At 32.3% G+C, this 17,970-nt stretch overlaps 2 pseudogenes; one reads left to right on the top strand and one right to left on the bottom strand.

The window, feature by feature from the left end:
- Positions 1–8,095: 8,095 nt before the first annotated feature.
- Positions 8,096–9,663, bottom strand: LOC127561600 (armadillo repeat-containing protein 8-like; annotated as a pseudogene).
- A 1,041-nt stretch (positions 9,664–10,704) lies between these two features.
- On the top strand, positions 10,705–10,905 carry LOC127563701 (uncharacterized; annotated as a pseudogene).
- The last annotated feature ends 7,065 nt before the right edge of the window (positions 10,906–17,970 follow it).

The raw sequence follows: 17,970 nt of genomic DNA, 5'->3' as shown, positions 1-17,970 counted from the left end.
TGAATTGTCAAGGCACTTTTCTAAACTCAATCTTCTTTTTGGTTTTAGAATCAAAACCAATAAAAAATCCTTTAAAAGCTAAACAGAAGAGGGCAATTTATCCTTTTTCTTAATAACACAGAAATAACACTGCAAATCTTATGTCATGATTAGGCAGTCTATTCAGTGGTAGATTCATATTCTTCTAATATCACTCACCCAAGAATGACACATTTCTATTCTCCAAGTTCAAAAAAAAAAATCCATGATTTCAGTGGTGTTACTATGTGCTGTTCTGAGGCTGTTCCTACTCTTTAATCTTAACTATTGCTATTTATTTCACTCATTTTTTTTTATTTTTTTATTTATTATTTATTTCACTTATTGCTATTTATGGCTAAAACATATAAACTCTGGCTAAAACAAATAAACAAATAGATAAAATAAAATCATCCCTTGGACAGTCCTCGTGTGATGAATCTTTTTAGCTTAGATATTTCTTAATTTCATTGCCTGGCCAATAACATAAAGCCTTTTCACCTAGGTAAATTTGGCATAGGCTTCAGATTTAAACTATAAACAAGTAGGAATCAGACTAGGACTTGGCAATGGTTTCAAGAAATCAGACTTAGACCATAAACCATTTTCACTGTTCCAGTACACTAAGTAAAGGGTCTCTCAGGAAACTGGGAACCAGAAGAGCCTATCTATGCTCGAAGGGTACAGCAAAAATGTCATTAATTAATGAAGTTCATATCAGTGTGACTCCAAGTGACAGAGAATGTCTTACTGCATACAATAACTACTATGTTAAAAGGAGGAATTATGCTCCATGGTATGAGCTTGAAAATGCATATTTATGCATTATTGAAACATTTCCCATTGGAAACTAAATACAGGGCAAACCTATAACTTGCTTTGGTGTAAAGATTTGCAACAATAAGCTTCTTAGTTTTTTGTGTGTGTGTGATGTGTGTTTTCCTGCATATAAATTGCCTCCTTTAACTCGGTAATGGTACTTTAGGAGTGTTTTAAGAGATATATTATTATATCTATGGTTATTTCATAGACTGTAGCTTTAGTGTTAAGAAATTAGTAACAGCCCATTATCCTGAAAGCCATACTTTCCTTGTTCTAAATGATTGATGCTAGGTGTGAGATTAACTAAGTAAAGATTCAACCTTTAGTATACTTATAGAAGATACAGAAGGCACTGGAGAAAAAAAGTGTTTTGAATTTTGAAACTTTTAAGAGGCAGAACTCTCTGGGAACTGTATTGATTAAAATTTAAATAAACCAATGTAAGAAATCAACCTCTAATATTCCACTCTCTAATTTATTGTTTGCAGTGTCAACTTTACAGAAATAATTTGACTAACAGCAAGGCACAATAGATGCTAAGATATAGATGACATATTATTGGTAAGTGATATTTCAGTTTATCTAACAATGAATAGAGTTCTTTTAAAAGTTATTTAATAATAATAATATATCATGAGTTACAACAAAGAAAAATTCCATTTTATCTTTTCAAAAATAAGAATAAAATTAATGTCAATAAATTCATTTTTGAAAAACATGGTAAAATTTTCAGGTTTAAAAAAATTTAAGACCTACTATTACATATAACAGGACATTTTTGTATGTTTTTATGTTAATTAAAATTATCATAGGATGGAATACCTAGGATTAAAATTTTCGCTAGAAGGGAACTGAGAAGTACTCTATTATAGAATATCTTGATTTTTAAGATAGGGAAACCAAGACAGGAGAATTTAAGTAAATGAGTGAGTAAATGACAGAGCCTGAATGTTAACTCTTGCCCTGTGACTCCAAGCATAGGACTGTTTCTACTGTTCCAAATATATTTAGAAAATTAATCATAAACTTTTAATTGAAAAAATAAGGAATATAAAAATGTATAATTCTATTATATTTTGTAACAATTCCAACATTCATAATCTAGAATTTTGGATTTTTTTTAAATGTGGTCTTTTATACTGGTGCTGATTATATGAATATATCTGTAGTTTTACTCCTGGTAAAAATACATTTGCATATAATATATAAGATAAGCTAAACATCACTTCATTGATGGCTTTAAGAACCATATACTATTCCCACCTAATATGAAAGATGGTCCAATCCTACATTTTTCAATAAGCTCTGTCTGGTATCAATCCGCTGTGGATTTTGTGAGATGAGAATTTACTTTCAACCATGAGCCCTCATTGATTAACTCCCCTTTAGGCTATGGTAGGTCATCAGGTAGGTCATCAATATTTCTTACCATTTAAAACTCTGATTCATTCTATGTACTTCGTTGAAAAATTTCATTCTCACAAGTTCCCCAAAACAATTATAACAAGATGGTAACTTTCAAAGGAATGGAAGCTTTAAACATTTGGCTTTATTTCTCAACTGCAATAGTTGTGTCAGTAGGTGTTTATTTAGTTTTTATTATATGCCAAGAACTATTCTAAGTATTAGGAAAACAAAGAAAAGAACAGATCCTCTTAGCCAGAAGATTGTATTTTTTTAAAATAAGTTAAGTTTATACATTTTTATATAGAGCTTCTAAAAAACAATTCAATTTTATTTTCAAGGCAGAACTCTCCCTTCTACCTCTCCCTCCCTCCTCTCATCTCCATTGAGAAAAAAAAATCACAAAACATTATAAACATGGATGGTTAAACTAAACAGTCTTGAAAACTCATATTCAAAACAAAATATTGTTTTAATATTCATTCTGAGTCCATCACCTTTGTATAATGATGAGTGTCACGTATCATTACTAGTCCTTTGGAATTGTGGTGAATTATTGGATTGATCAGAGTTTTTAAGTTTTTCAAAATGTTTGTCTTTAGCATATTACCTTTATTGTAAAAATTGTTCTCCTAGTTTTGTTCACTTTACTTTTCAGTGGTTCTTTCATCCTCTTAATTTTTTCTGAAATCAGCTAATTTCTACATAATTTCTAACAGCATTCTATCAATTCTTAAATTTCTTACTTTATTCTAGCACAGGCATGTAACATAACATGGCACAGCACAACTGATGAGCTACCCATTGGTTCCCAATATTTTTGCTACCACAAAAAAATAAACCCACAAAAACTGTTATAAATACTTTATATAGAAAGAGGTTTTTCTCTTCCTTTAATTCCTCAAAAGGTATAAATTTAGTAGTGGCATTGCTACATAAAAGGGTTTGTAGAGTTCAATCAATTTGAGGGCTTGTTCCAAAGCACTTTCCAAAATGGTTATACAAGTTCACTGTTTTACTAGCAGTACCTGATTTCCCAGGTACTCCAGCACTTATAATTTTTCTTTTTTTATCTTTTTTTTGCATCTAAGAAGTATGAGGAGGTATATAGGAGCTTGTGGTCTGATGGGGAGACAATATTTAAATGATTAGATAAAATATAATGAATCAATGGGATTTAATGTACCAGATTGGGGTGGGGAAAAGAAGTGGGCAAGAATGATCTCTTTCAGAAGCTTAGATTTGAAGTGCATTTGAAAGTAAAAATATACTCTCTATATAGTAGAGAGTATAGGAATTAATGGAATTTTCCTTAAAATGATCAGTAGCATCTGTTTTAAACCATCAGCATTTACCACATGTAATGGGGATAAACTAGAACCATTCCCAATAAAAACAATGGGGAAACAAAGTTGTCCCCATCACCATTACTATTCAATATTGGATTAGAAATATTATCTTTAGCAATAAGACAAGAAAAAGAAATTAAAGGAATTATAGTTGGTATTGAGGAAATCAAATTATCATTCTTTATAGATGATAAGATGATATATTTAGAGAATCCTAGAGAATCAATTAAAAAACTACTACAAACAATTCACAACTTTAGCAAAGTTGCAGGATATAAAATAAATCCACACAAATCATCAGCATTTCTTTATGTTACCAACAAAGTCCAGAAGCAAGAAATACAAGGACAAATTTCATTTAAAATAACTGTAGATAATATAAATTATTTGGGAATCTACCTGCCAAGGTAAGTCAAGAATGATATGAACACAATTACAAAACACTTTCCACACAAATAATGCTAGATCTAATCAAATAGAAGTATATCAAGTGCTCATGAATATGCAGAGCTAGTATAATAAAAATGACAATTTTACCTAAGTTAATCTTCTTATTTAGTGCCATACCAACCAAACTCCCATGAAATTACTTTATAGACCTAAAAAAAATTAATAACAAAGTTCATCTGGAATAACAAAAAGTCAAGAATTTTTGAGGGAATTAATGGGGAAAATGCAAATGAAGGTGGCCAACCTGTGCCAGACCCAAAACTATATTATAAAGTAGTGGTCATCAAAACCATCTGGGACTGGCTAAGAAATAGAGTTTTCAATCTGTAGAATAGGTTAGGCTCAGAAGACAAAATAGTCAATACTGTAATAATCTAGTGTTTGATAAATCCAAAGATCCCAGCTTCTGGGATAAGAATTCACTATTTAACAAAACTTCTGGGAAAATTGGAAACTAGTATGGCAGAAACTAGACATTGAACCACAGCTAACATCATGTATCAAGATAAAGTTGAAATGGGTTCATCATTTAGACATAGTTATATTATAAGCAATTTAGAAGAACATAGGAGAGTTTACCTTCCAGATCTGTGAAGGAAAAAGGGATTTGTGATCAAAGATGAACTAGATTACAGTATGGCATGCAAAATTGATAATTTTGATTATATTAAATTATTGCATACAAGATGAAAAGAGAAGCAGTAAACTGGGAAAACATCTTTACATTCAAGGGTTCTGATAAAGGTCTCATTTCCAAAATATATAAAGAGTTGCCTAAAATTTATAAGAATTCAAGCCATCCTTCAATTAATAACTTTTCAGGTGAACAAACAATTTTCAGATGTTGAAAGTAAAACCATTTCTGGTCATATGAAAATATTCTCTAAATCACAATTGTTCAGAGAAATGCAAATTAAGAACACTTTTTGATACCACTACACACCTCTCAAATCGGCTAAGATGACAGGAAAGGATAATGATGAATGTTGGATGGCATGTGGGAAAACTGGGACACTGATGCATTGTTGTAGAGTTGTGAACTGATTCTACCATTCTGGAGAACAATTTGGAACTATGCCCTTTGATCCAGTGGTGTTTCTATTGACCTTATATACTAAAGAGATCTTAAAGGAGAGAAAAGGAAACACATGTGCAAAAAATGTTTGTAGCAGCCCTTTTTGTAGTTGCAAGAAACTGGAACCTGAGTGAATGCCCATCGGTTGGGAAATGGCTGATTAATTATGATATGTGAATGTTATGGAATATTATTGTTCTATAAGAAACAATCAGCAGGATGATTTCAGAGAGTTCTGGGGAGACTTACATGAACTGATACTGAGTGAAATGAGCAGAACCTGGAGATCATAATACATGTCAAACAAGAAGATTATACAATGATCAATTGTGATGGACGTGACTCTTCTCAATATTGAGATGATTCAGGCCAGTTCCAATGATCTTGTGATAGAGAGAGCCATCTGCACTCAAAGTGAGGACTGGGGACTGAATGTGGAACACAACATTGCATTTTCATTTTTTGTTGTGGTTGTTTGATTGCATTTTGTTTTTCTATTCTTTTCCTTTTTGATCTGTTTTTTCTTGTGCAGCTTGATAATTGTGGAAATATATATAGAAGAATTGCACATGTTTAACATATCAGATTACTTTCTGTCTAGGGGAGAGGGGAAGGAAAGGAAAAAAAATTGTAACATAAAGTTTTTCAAGGGATGAACATTGAAAACTATCTATGCCTATGTTTGGAGCATGAATAGCTTTATTAAAAAAAAGAAAAGAAAGTAACAAGGGAACAAAAAGGGGATAGCATTCCAGTCATAAGAGGACAGCCAGTGAAAGGGAGATAGATTGTTATCATCAAAAAACATGAAATGTTCCACTATCTTAATAATTAATTTATAAAACTTACACAGATTCACTCTTCCTGAAAGATATCTTTGAATAATGCAATTTATATCAGAGATATAATTGGTTACCAAAGATTATTAATCAAATGGTAAAGGCAGAAAAAACGATAATAGTGAAAAATAGATCTCCCTTACTATTGAGATGAACATTAAAAGAAACGAAGTAAATGTTTTTGTAGACATTTTACAATGAATATTTCCAGAATTCCTGCTTGGAAACACATATGCACTTGGTAATTTTAGTCTTTTATGGAGTTTTGTAAGTCTCTAATTATTTTTGGTGTTCTAATTGTTCTTTTTTTAAAGTACTATACTAGAGCAATTATAGTCACTATCATTTTCTGGTTTATCTTTGAAAAGTCTCTTGGCTTTAAATGTTGGAATCTTTACAAATTGTTAAGTCATTAGAGTTGATAGAGACAATAATTATCTAATTTAGCATGGTTCAGTAACATTGATCTGATCTTACAAGATATTTTGGGTCAGAATCTGAAACAAGGTACTAAGTAGAACCAATTGATACAATGCTTGTGTTCACACTTTTAGAGAGCTCATATAAGCAAGAAGTATTTAAGTACTCATTGGAGTTCACAAGTATGGGAGATTCACAAAGTAAACTTTGTAACTTTGTGAATTCACACCTCCCTTGAAGCTCTTAGGGCCAGAGAGCACTCTGGGAAGAAACCCATAATCCCATTCTCTCAGAAGAGATCATATATAAGCCTAGTAAAGGGAATTCATCTGAATTAGATTGGAGAGGAGCACTCTGGGACAGACACAGAGCACTCTGGAAGATTGAGAGCCAGAAGCCCTCTCTCAGAGGCAAGACAGATTCAACTTGGTGCTGGCTGGAGGCTGAAGAAAACAGAGGCAGAAGCAAAGGACAAAGCTGCAAGAGCTCTTAGAACCAAGCAGAGAGATAGGCCTCAACTAACCAGGCTATTTTGGAAGGAGAAAATAAACATTTGCATTTTTAGCACCTGGCTGCATTTTGGGAGAATTATTTTCAACTGAAACTAAGGCTGCCTCCAGAAAACCTCCCCAAGAAATCTGCTTTTTCCCAGAGAGAACTATTATTTTAAAGAAGAAAAACACCACATTTTGAATCTCCCATACTTGTGAACTCCAATGAGTACTTAAATACTTCTTGCTTATATGAGCTCTCTAAAGGTGTGAACACAAGCATTGTATCAATTGGTTCTACTTAGTACCTTGTTTCAGGTTCTGGCTCCAAACATCTACTTGTAAGATCAGATCAATGGTACTGAACCATGCTAAATTAGATAATTATTGTCTCTATCAACTCTAATGACTTAACAGTTTGTAAAGATTCCAACATTAAAGCCCAATTTTAAATTCACACATGTGATGAACAGAGAAAGGGAGAAGAAAAGATGAGAAACATGGAAGAGGAAAAAGGAGAAAGGGAAGGGAAAAAAAGGGAAAGGGAAAGAGAAGGAAAAAAGGAAGAGCAATGAAACAAAAGACAGTGACATTCTTGTTTTAAACTTGTCAGAACCAAACTCAGTTTATATTTTTTAATTATTTGTTTATAGAGGAATACAAGTAATTTAAGTGACTTCCTCAGAGTCACATAACTAGCAAGTATCTGAGCCCACAATTCAACTCATGTGGTCAAGATTTCAGGACAGATGCTCTATCCACTGTGTCATCTAAATGCATAGCTTTCTTCCCCTTTTTAAAACTCCCACAAAACTTTTATTCAAATAAAGCTCTCACAGTAACCAAAACAAAACCAAACCAAAACAAACAAAAATTAAATCTACCATATATCAATGAATAATTTTCAGTAGAAAACTTGAATTCCTCAATGATATCAAAAAGAAGGTATTTCCATAAATACTATTTACAATTTTAGTGTTATGTTTTTAAAGGTGTCTAAAGTTCCATAGCACTAAAATAGATTTTACTAGAACACATGCAAAAGGTATGTAACATAAGGATTTATATTTAGTTCCCCTAAAAGCACACTAGTTATTTGTTATTCCAACAAGTTCACTCCACACAATATTTCTAAAAACAAAACAAAACAAACTTTTCAATTATGCTTTCCATCCCTCTGTTTTATTATGGTCCAACAGTCACTGTCAGTGCTGTTCACCATGCCTCTCATGATGATGTCACTCCCTGCTCTGGAGCTGTCAGGACAGGGGATGTCCCTCTCCAAGCTTACCTTCTTCCTGATGACTTCATTATTGGTTCTAAGAGAGATGTAAAGCTTGAAAGGGAAAGGATGTAAAGCCTGATGAAGTTTACAAGCATGCTTTAAATCATGGTCAAACCTTTTGTGATCAGTATCTACAAAGACTGAACTGAAATAATCAGGCAATTTGGAGATCTGTTATGTTAGCAATTCTTTGTAATTCAACATCTGGTTCAATCAGATGGACATGTGTTTCAGCTTCTTCAGCTTGTTCCTGTAGCAATCTTTTCTTACTGCATATGTGAACCAAAATAAGGAAAAGTCTTTAATACAACACAATTGTCATCTGCCCAAATTGCTCCAGCTCTACACATATATGTTGAGCATTTTGCTAGTGTGAGCTGTATTTCAAAGATTTATCTCTCTCAAACATCTTCACAAAAACCTGGGGCAATAATTCTCCATCAACCAAAACATTTATGAGACTTATGGATCCATGGGAGTTTTCAAAGGCTGGAACTGAGAAGCATTTCAGTGCATGCATTTGAACTTTGTATGACACTGGAATTAGCAGATGAGCAATGTTCTATATTGCCCCATGGTTAAATAAAATTGTTTAATAATATGGGGCTTTGTAGCAATGAGAGAAGATCTGACAAATGTATTATTGTATATAATGAAATCTACTGACCAGTGCTGTGAAGTGGGGAATAACTGGAACATCTGTATAAAGTAGCTCATTTGGGGTGATTGCACTGGTAAAATGGTATAAAGTCATCTAAGGTAAGTTTTAATGAACTTCAAATCTTTTGATAGCAATCCTTACAGAAAGGCAAGAATAATATGGAAGTCTAAGAAAGACTTGATATTGTTTTCAACATTCATAGCAAAACATCCAGACATGACTGTATTCAGTTTTTACCTCTGTACTTGAAGTTTCTTGCTGAAGCATGTATATATATATATATATATATATATATATATATATATATATATATGTAGTATGTATATGTATATATATTTATATGTATATATGTATGCTTGTATTTATGTGTATAAATATATATACATATACACACATATATATGCTAAATATATGCATAGTATATGTATGCTATATATATGACTGGTTGTTGGTATTGGTGGAAGGAGGCCAATATATATATATGTACACATTATATATGTGTATATCTATGTCTGTATCTACAGATACAAACATTAGAACTAGCAATCACCACTAGGTTGACAGACTATTTGATCCTGATCTCCAGAAATTTTACTAGGTGTTATAGACTGGAAAAATGCTGTGGCTGGAAACAACAAAACGAAAGTTGACATCATTGTTTTAGGAGCAGTTGCAAGAAGCATGTGTGTGTGTGTGTGTGTGTGTGTGTGTGTGTGTGTGTGTGAATTACACCTAGTAGAACTTTTTGGAGATCAGGATCAAATAGTCTGTCAACCTAGTGATGATTGCTAGATGTTGAACTTTTGAAAGGACCCTCCTGCAGATTGGGGTCTCCAGCTGATAAACCATCTTGATCCTTTACACCATATTTGGGATAAGATTAGAGATGGTGTTAGAACTTTGAAATTGGCCTCCTTCCACCATTACCAATTCCTGTCACTAGTAAAGAGGTTGGCAAGGGAAAGGTACACACAACTACCCTTGTGGCAATAGCCCAGGGAAGGATCCTTGGTGAGGAAAAGAAAAATAAAAAAAGTCTTCTAATCTTCAGAGACTTCCTCAGTAATTACTTTAGATAAACTAAAATATGGAGTAGTTTTCTCTATTAATTTAATCACACATTAAACAAATCAAATGAAAATTTCTCAGGTGATTGTAATAAAGCCAACTGTCTAGGTCCTGATCCAAACATTAGAAAGAAATATTTCAAAGCTTCATAATTATTAGTACAGTTTTTAGGGTTCATTTCATGTACATTTGCATTTGCTCAACTTATGAAATAATGTTAACAAGTCTTGGATATCCAGCTATTGAATTTATCTAGAATATTAATGTTTTGTAAAAATCTCTATGTATAAATGAATTATATGTGAATAAGTAGGCCGCTGGGGAAACCTGCACTTTCAATCACCTCAGACTTTTTGTTGAAGTAACACACTTTTCCTTTTGGCTAAGTTCAACTGATGTTGACTTCAGTGAATGGCTGCTGGGAAATTGCCCTCAGAGCTTCATTTGAAAGAGCTACAGCCTCAGTAATGAAATGTTGTATTGTGAAAGTCACACTTAGAGTGTTGATTCTTTCCCTAAGTGACATTGTTGGAGCATAACATACATTTAGTTACCTACCTGACAAGTTGTCTATTTAACAGAGAAAAAATGATCTGACTATGATTGATGGCCCAGCTTCCCCTTCTCAGTGATGGGGAAAATAAGCTGAGTCAAAACAGATCTGGCTACACTATGGCACTTCTGTCTTGACTGCTGTTCCCTCATTTCTCTTCATTTGGATAAGAAGGCTTTGCTTTGAACACAGTATTCCCATAGTCTCCAATCCACCAACCTACTGTGCTTATTGCTTTCTTCTTTTCACTTTGAAATTACTTTGGAGAGATCGCTTCTCGGCCTTTTGGCTAAGATCAAGTGTAGAAATTACTTTGGAGACATTATTCTGCATTGATTTGCAGGAAAGCCACACTTTTTTATACTTTTTTTTCAGTTGTGTGTACTCTAGGTCAAGGACAACATTGTTAAAAACTAGAATTCTTGGTAGGGAGTGCTTACTTTATTATTTACCTCTGGCTTCCAGTTCTTGCCTTGCATCTGATACTCCACTTTAGTCTCTTTTGCTTCCTGATCCAGGGCTGCAGGGGTTAGTTACCCTGGATGCCTCTGTGGAGTTTGTCATGACTTGCAGTAAAATCGCATTCAGTGGAATTGTAAAAGGTTGTCTTAAAACCCAAGCTCGAACTTTAGAGGCGTATGCACTTGTCCACGATGCCCTCTACAACTCCAGGGCTGTTTGTTGCTGTTAGGGTGGAAAGGTCATTTTACCCTTCAGAGACTTGTAGGAAAGACAGCAAATGTCATTGACATTCATTCCTCATTGAAGACTGCCTTCAACTCCAGCATGTAGCTGAACTTCTCCAGGTGTCACTATGGTAATGGAAACAACTGACTGGGAGGAATCAGAGGGCTATAATTCACATAGTCACAAGAGGTATAAATAAAAGATATTAAAACAGGCACTTGCTAGTGAAAGAGGGAAAATTATGCTTAAAACTCACATATCTCAGAACTGGGTCTGCTGTTGACCTCAAATCATTTATATTCAGCCACAACACTCAGAAGACATGAAATTTATGTCAGTCTTCCCGGAAAGGAACTTGGTTCTCACCAAAAAAAAAAAAAAAAAAAAAAAAAAAAAAAAAAAAAGAAGAAGGAGGAGGAGGAGGAGGAGGAATCAAAGAATAAAAAAAATAAAAAGGGAGTTAGTTACAACTGAAATAAGAAATAAAATCTAAAACTCATATTTTATAACATCATATAGCACATTATATAAAAGAGGGAAAGGGAACATGAAACAGAGGAACAAGGATTCCAAGTTATTAATAGATTGGAAGCTCATTTGAAACATTCTCTTAATGGATCTATTATAATATAGTCGTGTTAAACTAAATTGTTTACAACAAAAATTGTAAAATAAAACTATTGAAACTTCAATATCTGTAAATAGTACTTGAAATCTTTAAGCATAAGTTATACAAATTTAAGTGCAATCTTTTTTGTTTTGTACTCAATTTTATTTTTTCCCAATTACATGTAAAGATAGTTTTCAACATTTATTTTTGTAAGATTCATTTGTTCTCTCTGTCTACCTTCCTTCTTCCTTCCCCAAGATGGCAAGCAATCTGATAAGAGTTATACTTGTACAATCCTGTTAAACATATTTAGTCATTTTGTAAAAGAAGAATCAGAACGAAAAGAAAAAAAAAACATGAGAAAGAAAAAAATAACAAAAAATGAAAATAGTGTGTTTTGATCTGTATTCAGACACCATAGTTCTTTTCTGAATATGGAAAATGTCCAGCATGAGTTTTTTGAAGTTGTCTTGGATCATTGTATTGCTGAGAAGAAATAAGTTATCATAATTGATCATTGCTGTTTCTGTATACAATGTTCTCCAGGTTTAGCTCACTTCATTCAGCATCAGTTCACTTAAGTTTTTCCAAGTTTTTTCTGAAATCCAACTGCCTATCATTTTTATAGAACAATAATATTTCATTATATACATATACCACAACTTAGTCAACCATTTCCCAATTGATGCTCATTTCCACAATTTTTATTTTTTGCCACCACAAAAAGAGCTGACTCAAAAATAGTTTTATACATGTGGGTCCTTTTCCTTTTTTATGACCTTTTGGGGTTACAAATTAGTATTAATATTGCTAGATAAAAGGATATGCATAGCGTTTTAGTCCTTTGGGCATAGTTCCACATAAAGGCAATTGTTTTTTAAAAATATTTCCAATCTCAAATATTAAAAGGGCTCTAATTTTACACAAGTGTTTTTTTTTTCCCCAAAGAAAACAATTTTTAAGAAAGCAATGTTCTACTCTGTATAAAACTACAAAGAAGGTTAGTGTCTCCAGATTAAACATATCCTTTGGCTAGTAAAGTATTACCCAGCTCTCTGAGAGCCTTAAAACACTCCTAAATGTTATTTATCATTATAACAAATAAAGATAAAGGCTACACTTTTCTTAACCCGTTATTACTTTCTGTATTTGTGAATCAATGGCAGCACCTTTGTTCCAATTTTGCCCCTCCTTCCCCCGACCCCCTTCCCTAGATGGCAGGATGACCAATACATGCTAAATATGTTAAAGTATAAATTAAATACAAAATAAGTATACATGGAAAAACGTTATTTTGCTGTATGGATTCTGAAATATTGTACAATTAGCCTGTGAAGGAAATAAAAAATGCAGACAGACAAAAATATAGGGATTGGAAATTCTATGTAATGGTTCTTTGTCATCTCCCAGAGTTCTTTCACTAGGTGTAGCTGGTTCAGTTCAATACTGCTCCACTGGAACTGATTTGGTTCATCTCATTACTGAAGATGGCCACATCTATCAGAATTGATCATCATATAGTTGTTGAAGTATATAATGATCTCCTGGTCCTGCTCATTTCACTCAGCATCAGTTCATGATGCTTTCTGAAATCATCCTGTTGGTCATTTCTTACTGAACAATAATATTTCATTATATACATATACCACAACTTAGTCAACCATTTCCCAATTGATGCTCATTTCCACAATTTTTATTTTTTGCCACCACAAAAAGAGCTGACTCAAAAATAGTTTTATACATGTGGGTCCTTTTCCTTTTTTATGACCTTTTGGGGTTACAAATTAGTATTAATATTGCTAGATAAAAGGATATGCATAGCGTTTTAGTCCTTTGGGCATAGTTCCACATAAAGGCAATTGTTTTTTAAAAATATTTCCAATCTCAAATATTAAAAGGGCTCTAATTTTACACAAGTGTTTTTTTTTCCCCAAAGAAAACAATTTTTAAGAAAGCAATGTTCTACTCTGTATAAAACTACAAAGAAGGTTAGTGTCTCCAGATTAAACATATCCTTTGGCTAGTAAAGTATTACCCAGCTCTCTGAGAGCCTTAAAACACTCCTAAATGTTATTTATCATTATAACAAATAAAGATAAAGGCTACACTTTTCTTAACCCGTTATTACTTTCTGTATTTGTGAATCAATGGCAGCACCTTTGTTCCAATTTTGCCCCTCCTTCCCCGACCCCCTTCCCTAGATGGCAGGATGACCAATACATGCTAAATATGTTAAAGTATAAATTAAATACAAAATAAGTATACATGGAAAAACGTTATTTTGCTGTATGGATTCTGAAATATTGTACAATTAGCCTGTGAAGGAAATAAAAAATGCAGACAGACAAAAATATAGGGATTGGAAATTCTATGTAATGGTTCTTTGTCATCTCCCAGAGTTCTTTCACTAGGTGTAGCTGGTTCAGTTCAATACTGCTCCACTGGAACTGATTTGGTTCATCTCATTACTGAAGATGGCCACATCTATCAGAATTGATCATCATATAGTTGTTGAAGTATATAATGATCTCCTGGTCCTGCTCATTTCACTCAGCATCAGTTCATGATGCTTTCTGAAATCATCCTGTTGGTCATTTCTTACTGAACAATAATATTCCATAATATTCATATATCACTATCAAACACTAGATTATTAAAGTTATTGACTATTTTGTCCTTTGAACCTAACCTATTCCACTGATCAACTGATCCACTGGTCTATTTCTTAGCTAATACCAAATGGTTTTGGTTGCTGCTGCTTTATAATATAATTTTAGATCTGGTATAGCTAGGCCGCCTTCATTTGATTTTTTTTTTTCATTAGTTTCCTTGAAAATCTTGACCTTTTGTTCTTCTAGATGAATTTTGTTGTTATTTTTCTAGGTAATTAAAATAGTTTTTGGGGAGTCTGATTGGTATAGCACTAAATACATAGATTAGTTTAGGTAGTATTGTCATTTTTATGATATTTGCTCTCCCTGTCCAAGAGCACTTAATATTTTTCCATTTGGTTAGATCTGACTTTATTTGTGTAGAAAGTGTTTTATAGTTTTGCTCATATAGTTCCTGACTTTCCCTTGGCAGATAGATTCCCAAATATTTTATACTATTGGCAGTTACTTTAAATGGAATTTCCCTTTGTAACTAACTGTTGGATTTTGTTAGTGGTATATAAGAATGCTGTTGACGTATGTAAGTTTATTTTGTATCCTGCAACTTTGCTAAAAGTGGATTATTTCTAATAGCTTTTTAGTAGAATCTCTAGGTTCTCTAAGTATAGATGGAAGTTTTTCTGATGAAGGCCTCATTTCTCAAATGTATAGCGAATGAAACAAATTTTTAAAAAATAAGAGCCATTCCCCAATTGATAAATGATCAAACTGTGAACTATTAACCATGCTCAAAGGGTTATAAAATCATGCACATTCTTTTATCTATCAATGTCATTATTAAACATGAATTTCAAAAGTGATTTTTAAAAATTGAAAACTAGGTATATATACAAAATATTTATGGCAGCTTTCTTCCCAGAGCAAATAATTGGAAATTTAGGGGATGCCCATCAATTGGAGAATGACTGAATAAATTGTGGTATGTAATTATGATGGGATTGTAGGGTTTTTTGAGAAATAATGAGCAGGATTGTCTCAGAAAAACCTGAAAAGTCCTCCATGAACTCAAGCAAAGTGAAAATACTATATACAAAGTAATAGCAATGTTGTGGAATGTTATGGGTTTAACCACTTTGTTATCCTCAGCAATATAATGGTCTATGACTACTCTTAAGGAGTTGTGATGAAAAAAGCTGTCTATTTACAGAGAAAGAAGTGATTGTTTCTAAATATTGATTGATGCATAATTTTTTTTTCAAATTCTATTTTCATGTTTTTCTTTTTTGCTGTGTGGGAAGATCTATATTTTCTTTCACAACATGACTTTTATGGAAATGTATTGCATAAATTCACATATATTTTCTTAATAGGAGATAGGGGTGAAAAGAAGGGAGAAAATCTGGAACTCAAAGTTTTAAGAACAAATGGTAAAAAAAATGTACAAGTAACCTGGGAAAATTAAAAAATAATGTTAAATAATATAAACAAAACAAACAAAAATCTCTAAAGTTTCCAAAGGTCAAATACAGTTAAAGATACTTGTTAACGGATTCATTTGGTGTGGACAATGATGACATATTGAACACATTGCTTTTCAAAATGAGCATGAATATTCTACATAAAATAACTACCATGTTTGAGCCTGCCAAAAAGAAGGTATGAACCAAAACTCATTATCACAGAATGTGTTTACATTTGGTTACTCTTACCCAACCGTTTTCAAGAGTCAAGTCCCCAAATTCTCATATTCAATTCTTTTGTTTATATTTCTGCTTAGCTTAATTGTATCTTCTTGGTAGTATCATTTTTCATTTGTTTGTATAGTTGTGATTTTTACAATTTTGATCTATTTTATTTTTCAATCTATTTACTTATTCCTTCAAATTTGACAATTTTGGCTTCCTGGCTCCAAGCTCAGTCTATTTTGGAACACATTTGTATATTGCTGTTATGGCTTTGCCAGCTTTCATGCTTTGGTGGGAATTACCACCAAAAGGTAGCTTGAGATAAGGCTTTCAAAATAGGTTAAATTCAATTTGGGGAAGGCATCAAATGTTAGGCTAAGGAGTTTGACCTTCATTTGGGAATCCTTTGAAATTTTTGATCACATGTGTGTGTGTGAGAGAGAGAAAAAAAAAGAGACAGAGACAGAGAGAGAGATCAAAAATTATGTATATGTAATAGATAAGTTGATTCGATGTGTACACTATATTAGAGAGAAGAGAGATAATGGTCCAGGAAAAAGTCCAAAGAGGAAATGAGGGGATGAAATAGGCTTGTAGTAGTAATAATAGAAAATCTGAGAAAAAGATATGAAAAATATTGTACAGAATTACTGATCAGGAATTGGTATTTGATTAGGGGACATGAAAGTGAAAGAGGAGTCAAAGAAAATTTCAAGATTTTACAATAAAATGTTTGAGTAATTATTCTATTTATAAAAGAGGAGGAGCTTGGCTAAGAGAGGGAATATTAGAACCAGGAAAGAATGAGATTTAATTTCTACTTGTAACATTTGCTGTGTGAAGAGGGGCAAGTCCATCAGACTCTGAGCCTCACTTTTCTTGGCTACAAAATGAGGATAATAATACTTACCTCAAAGGGTAAGGGTGATAATCCAATGAGTTAAATTCTAATGAATTCATATATTACAATTAGATTCTCAAAGATATCAAATTTCAATTTTAAAAAATATCACAGAGTGGTGTTATGAATAATTTATTATAGAGAGTACTTCTCATGGACCTCCTTGTTGTATCAAAGTATGGATAATTTAATTGCTTTTTTTTTTTTTTCCAAATAATTCCAATCTACTTTCCAGGAAAAAAAAAATGGAATGATTCATAGTTATATCAATGGCATATTAATGTTCCTATCTTCACAAACTCTGACATTGGTCCAATTTTTAAACATTGTTTTTGCCAGTTTAAGGGTAGGAGATACATCTTTAGAACTGTTTTTATTTGCATCTATTATTAGTACATTTCATATATACAAAGAATTTGGTTACCAATAATTTGAATGACTTTAAAAATCTATTTTTTTGGTTATTTATCCATTACAAAATAAATAAAATATAAAATTTCTTGATTAAATTTTCTTAAATAAAATTTCTTTAATCTGAAGATGTTTTTTACTCTTGTAAAAATTTCTCTGAGATGTTTCTCATTTACTTAAATGCTTGCATGCCAAAAAGAAATAGCTGTATAATTTCATAAAAGGTGACTAAAAGAAGAATTGTTTTGTGAGCCTTTAAAATAAGGATATAAATCAATAGTTTGGGTATTACAGATCTTCACAAATTGCATTTGAAATCATCTATTAAAAGGCAAAATCTATTAAAACAAATTATTACATTTTGCTAGCCATATATTTTTTATACTGCTATGATCATGTTTATTTAGGAAAATATTTTCTTCTAAAGAAAATTCCCTTAGCCCCGAAAAAAATTTTTGCACATTCTCACTTTAGCATTATTGTGCAGAGCAACTTTGAATAAATCCAAGTGTTACTTTTTGCTCAAGTTTCTCAAATCCCAGTAAAGAAAAAGATTTCAATTCAATTTAGCCAGTATTTAATTTTGTACATTTTATTGATATCTTTAATTCTACTCAAATTTCCCAATA

This window comes from Antechinus flavipes, chromosome 4 (genome assembly GCF_016432865.1).
Source record: "Antechinus flavipes isolate AdamAnt ecotype Samford, QLD, Australia chromosome 4, AdamAnt_v2, whole genome shotgun sequence".
NCBI lineage: Eukaryota > Metazoa > Chordata > Mammalia > Dasyuromorphia > Dasyuridae > Antechinus > Antechinus flavipes.
Note: the sequence above shows the minus strand (reverse complement) of the source record. Positions and strands in the feature narration are given on the sequence as shown.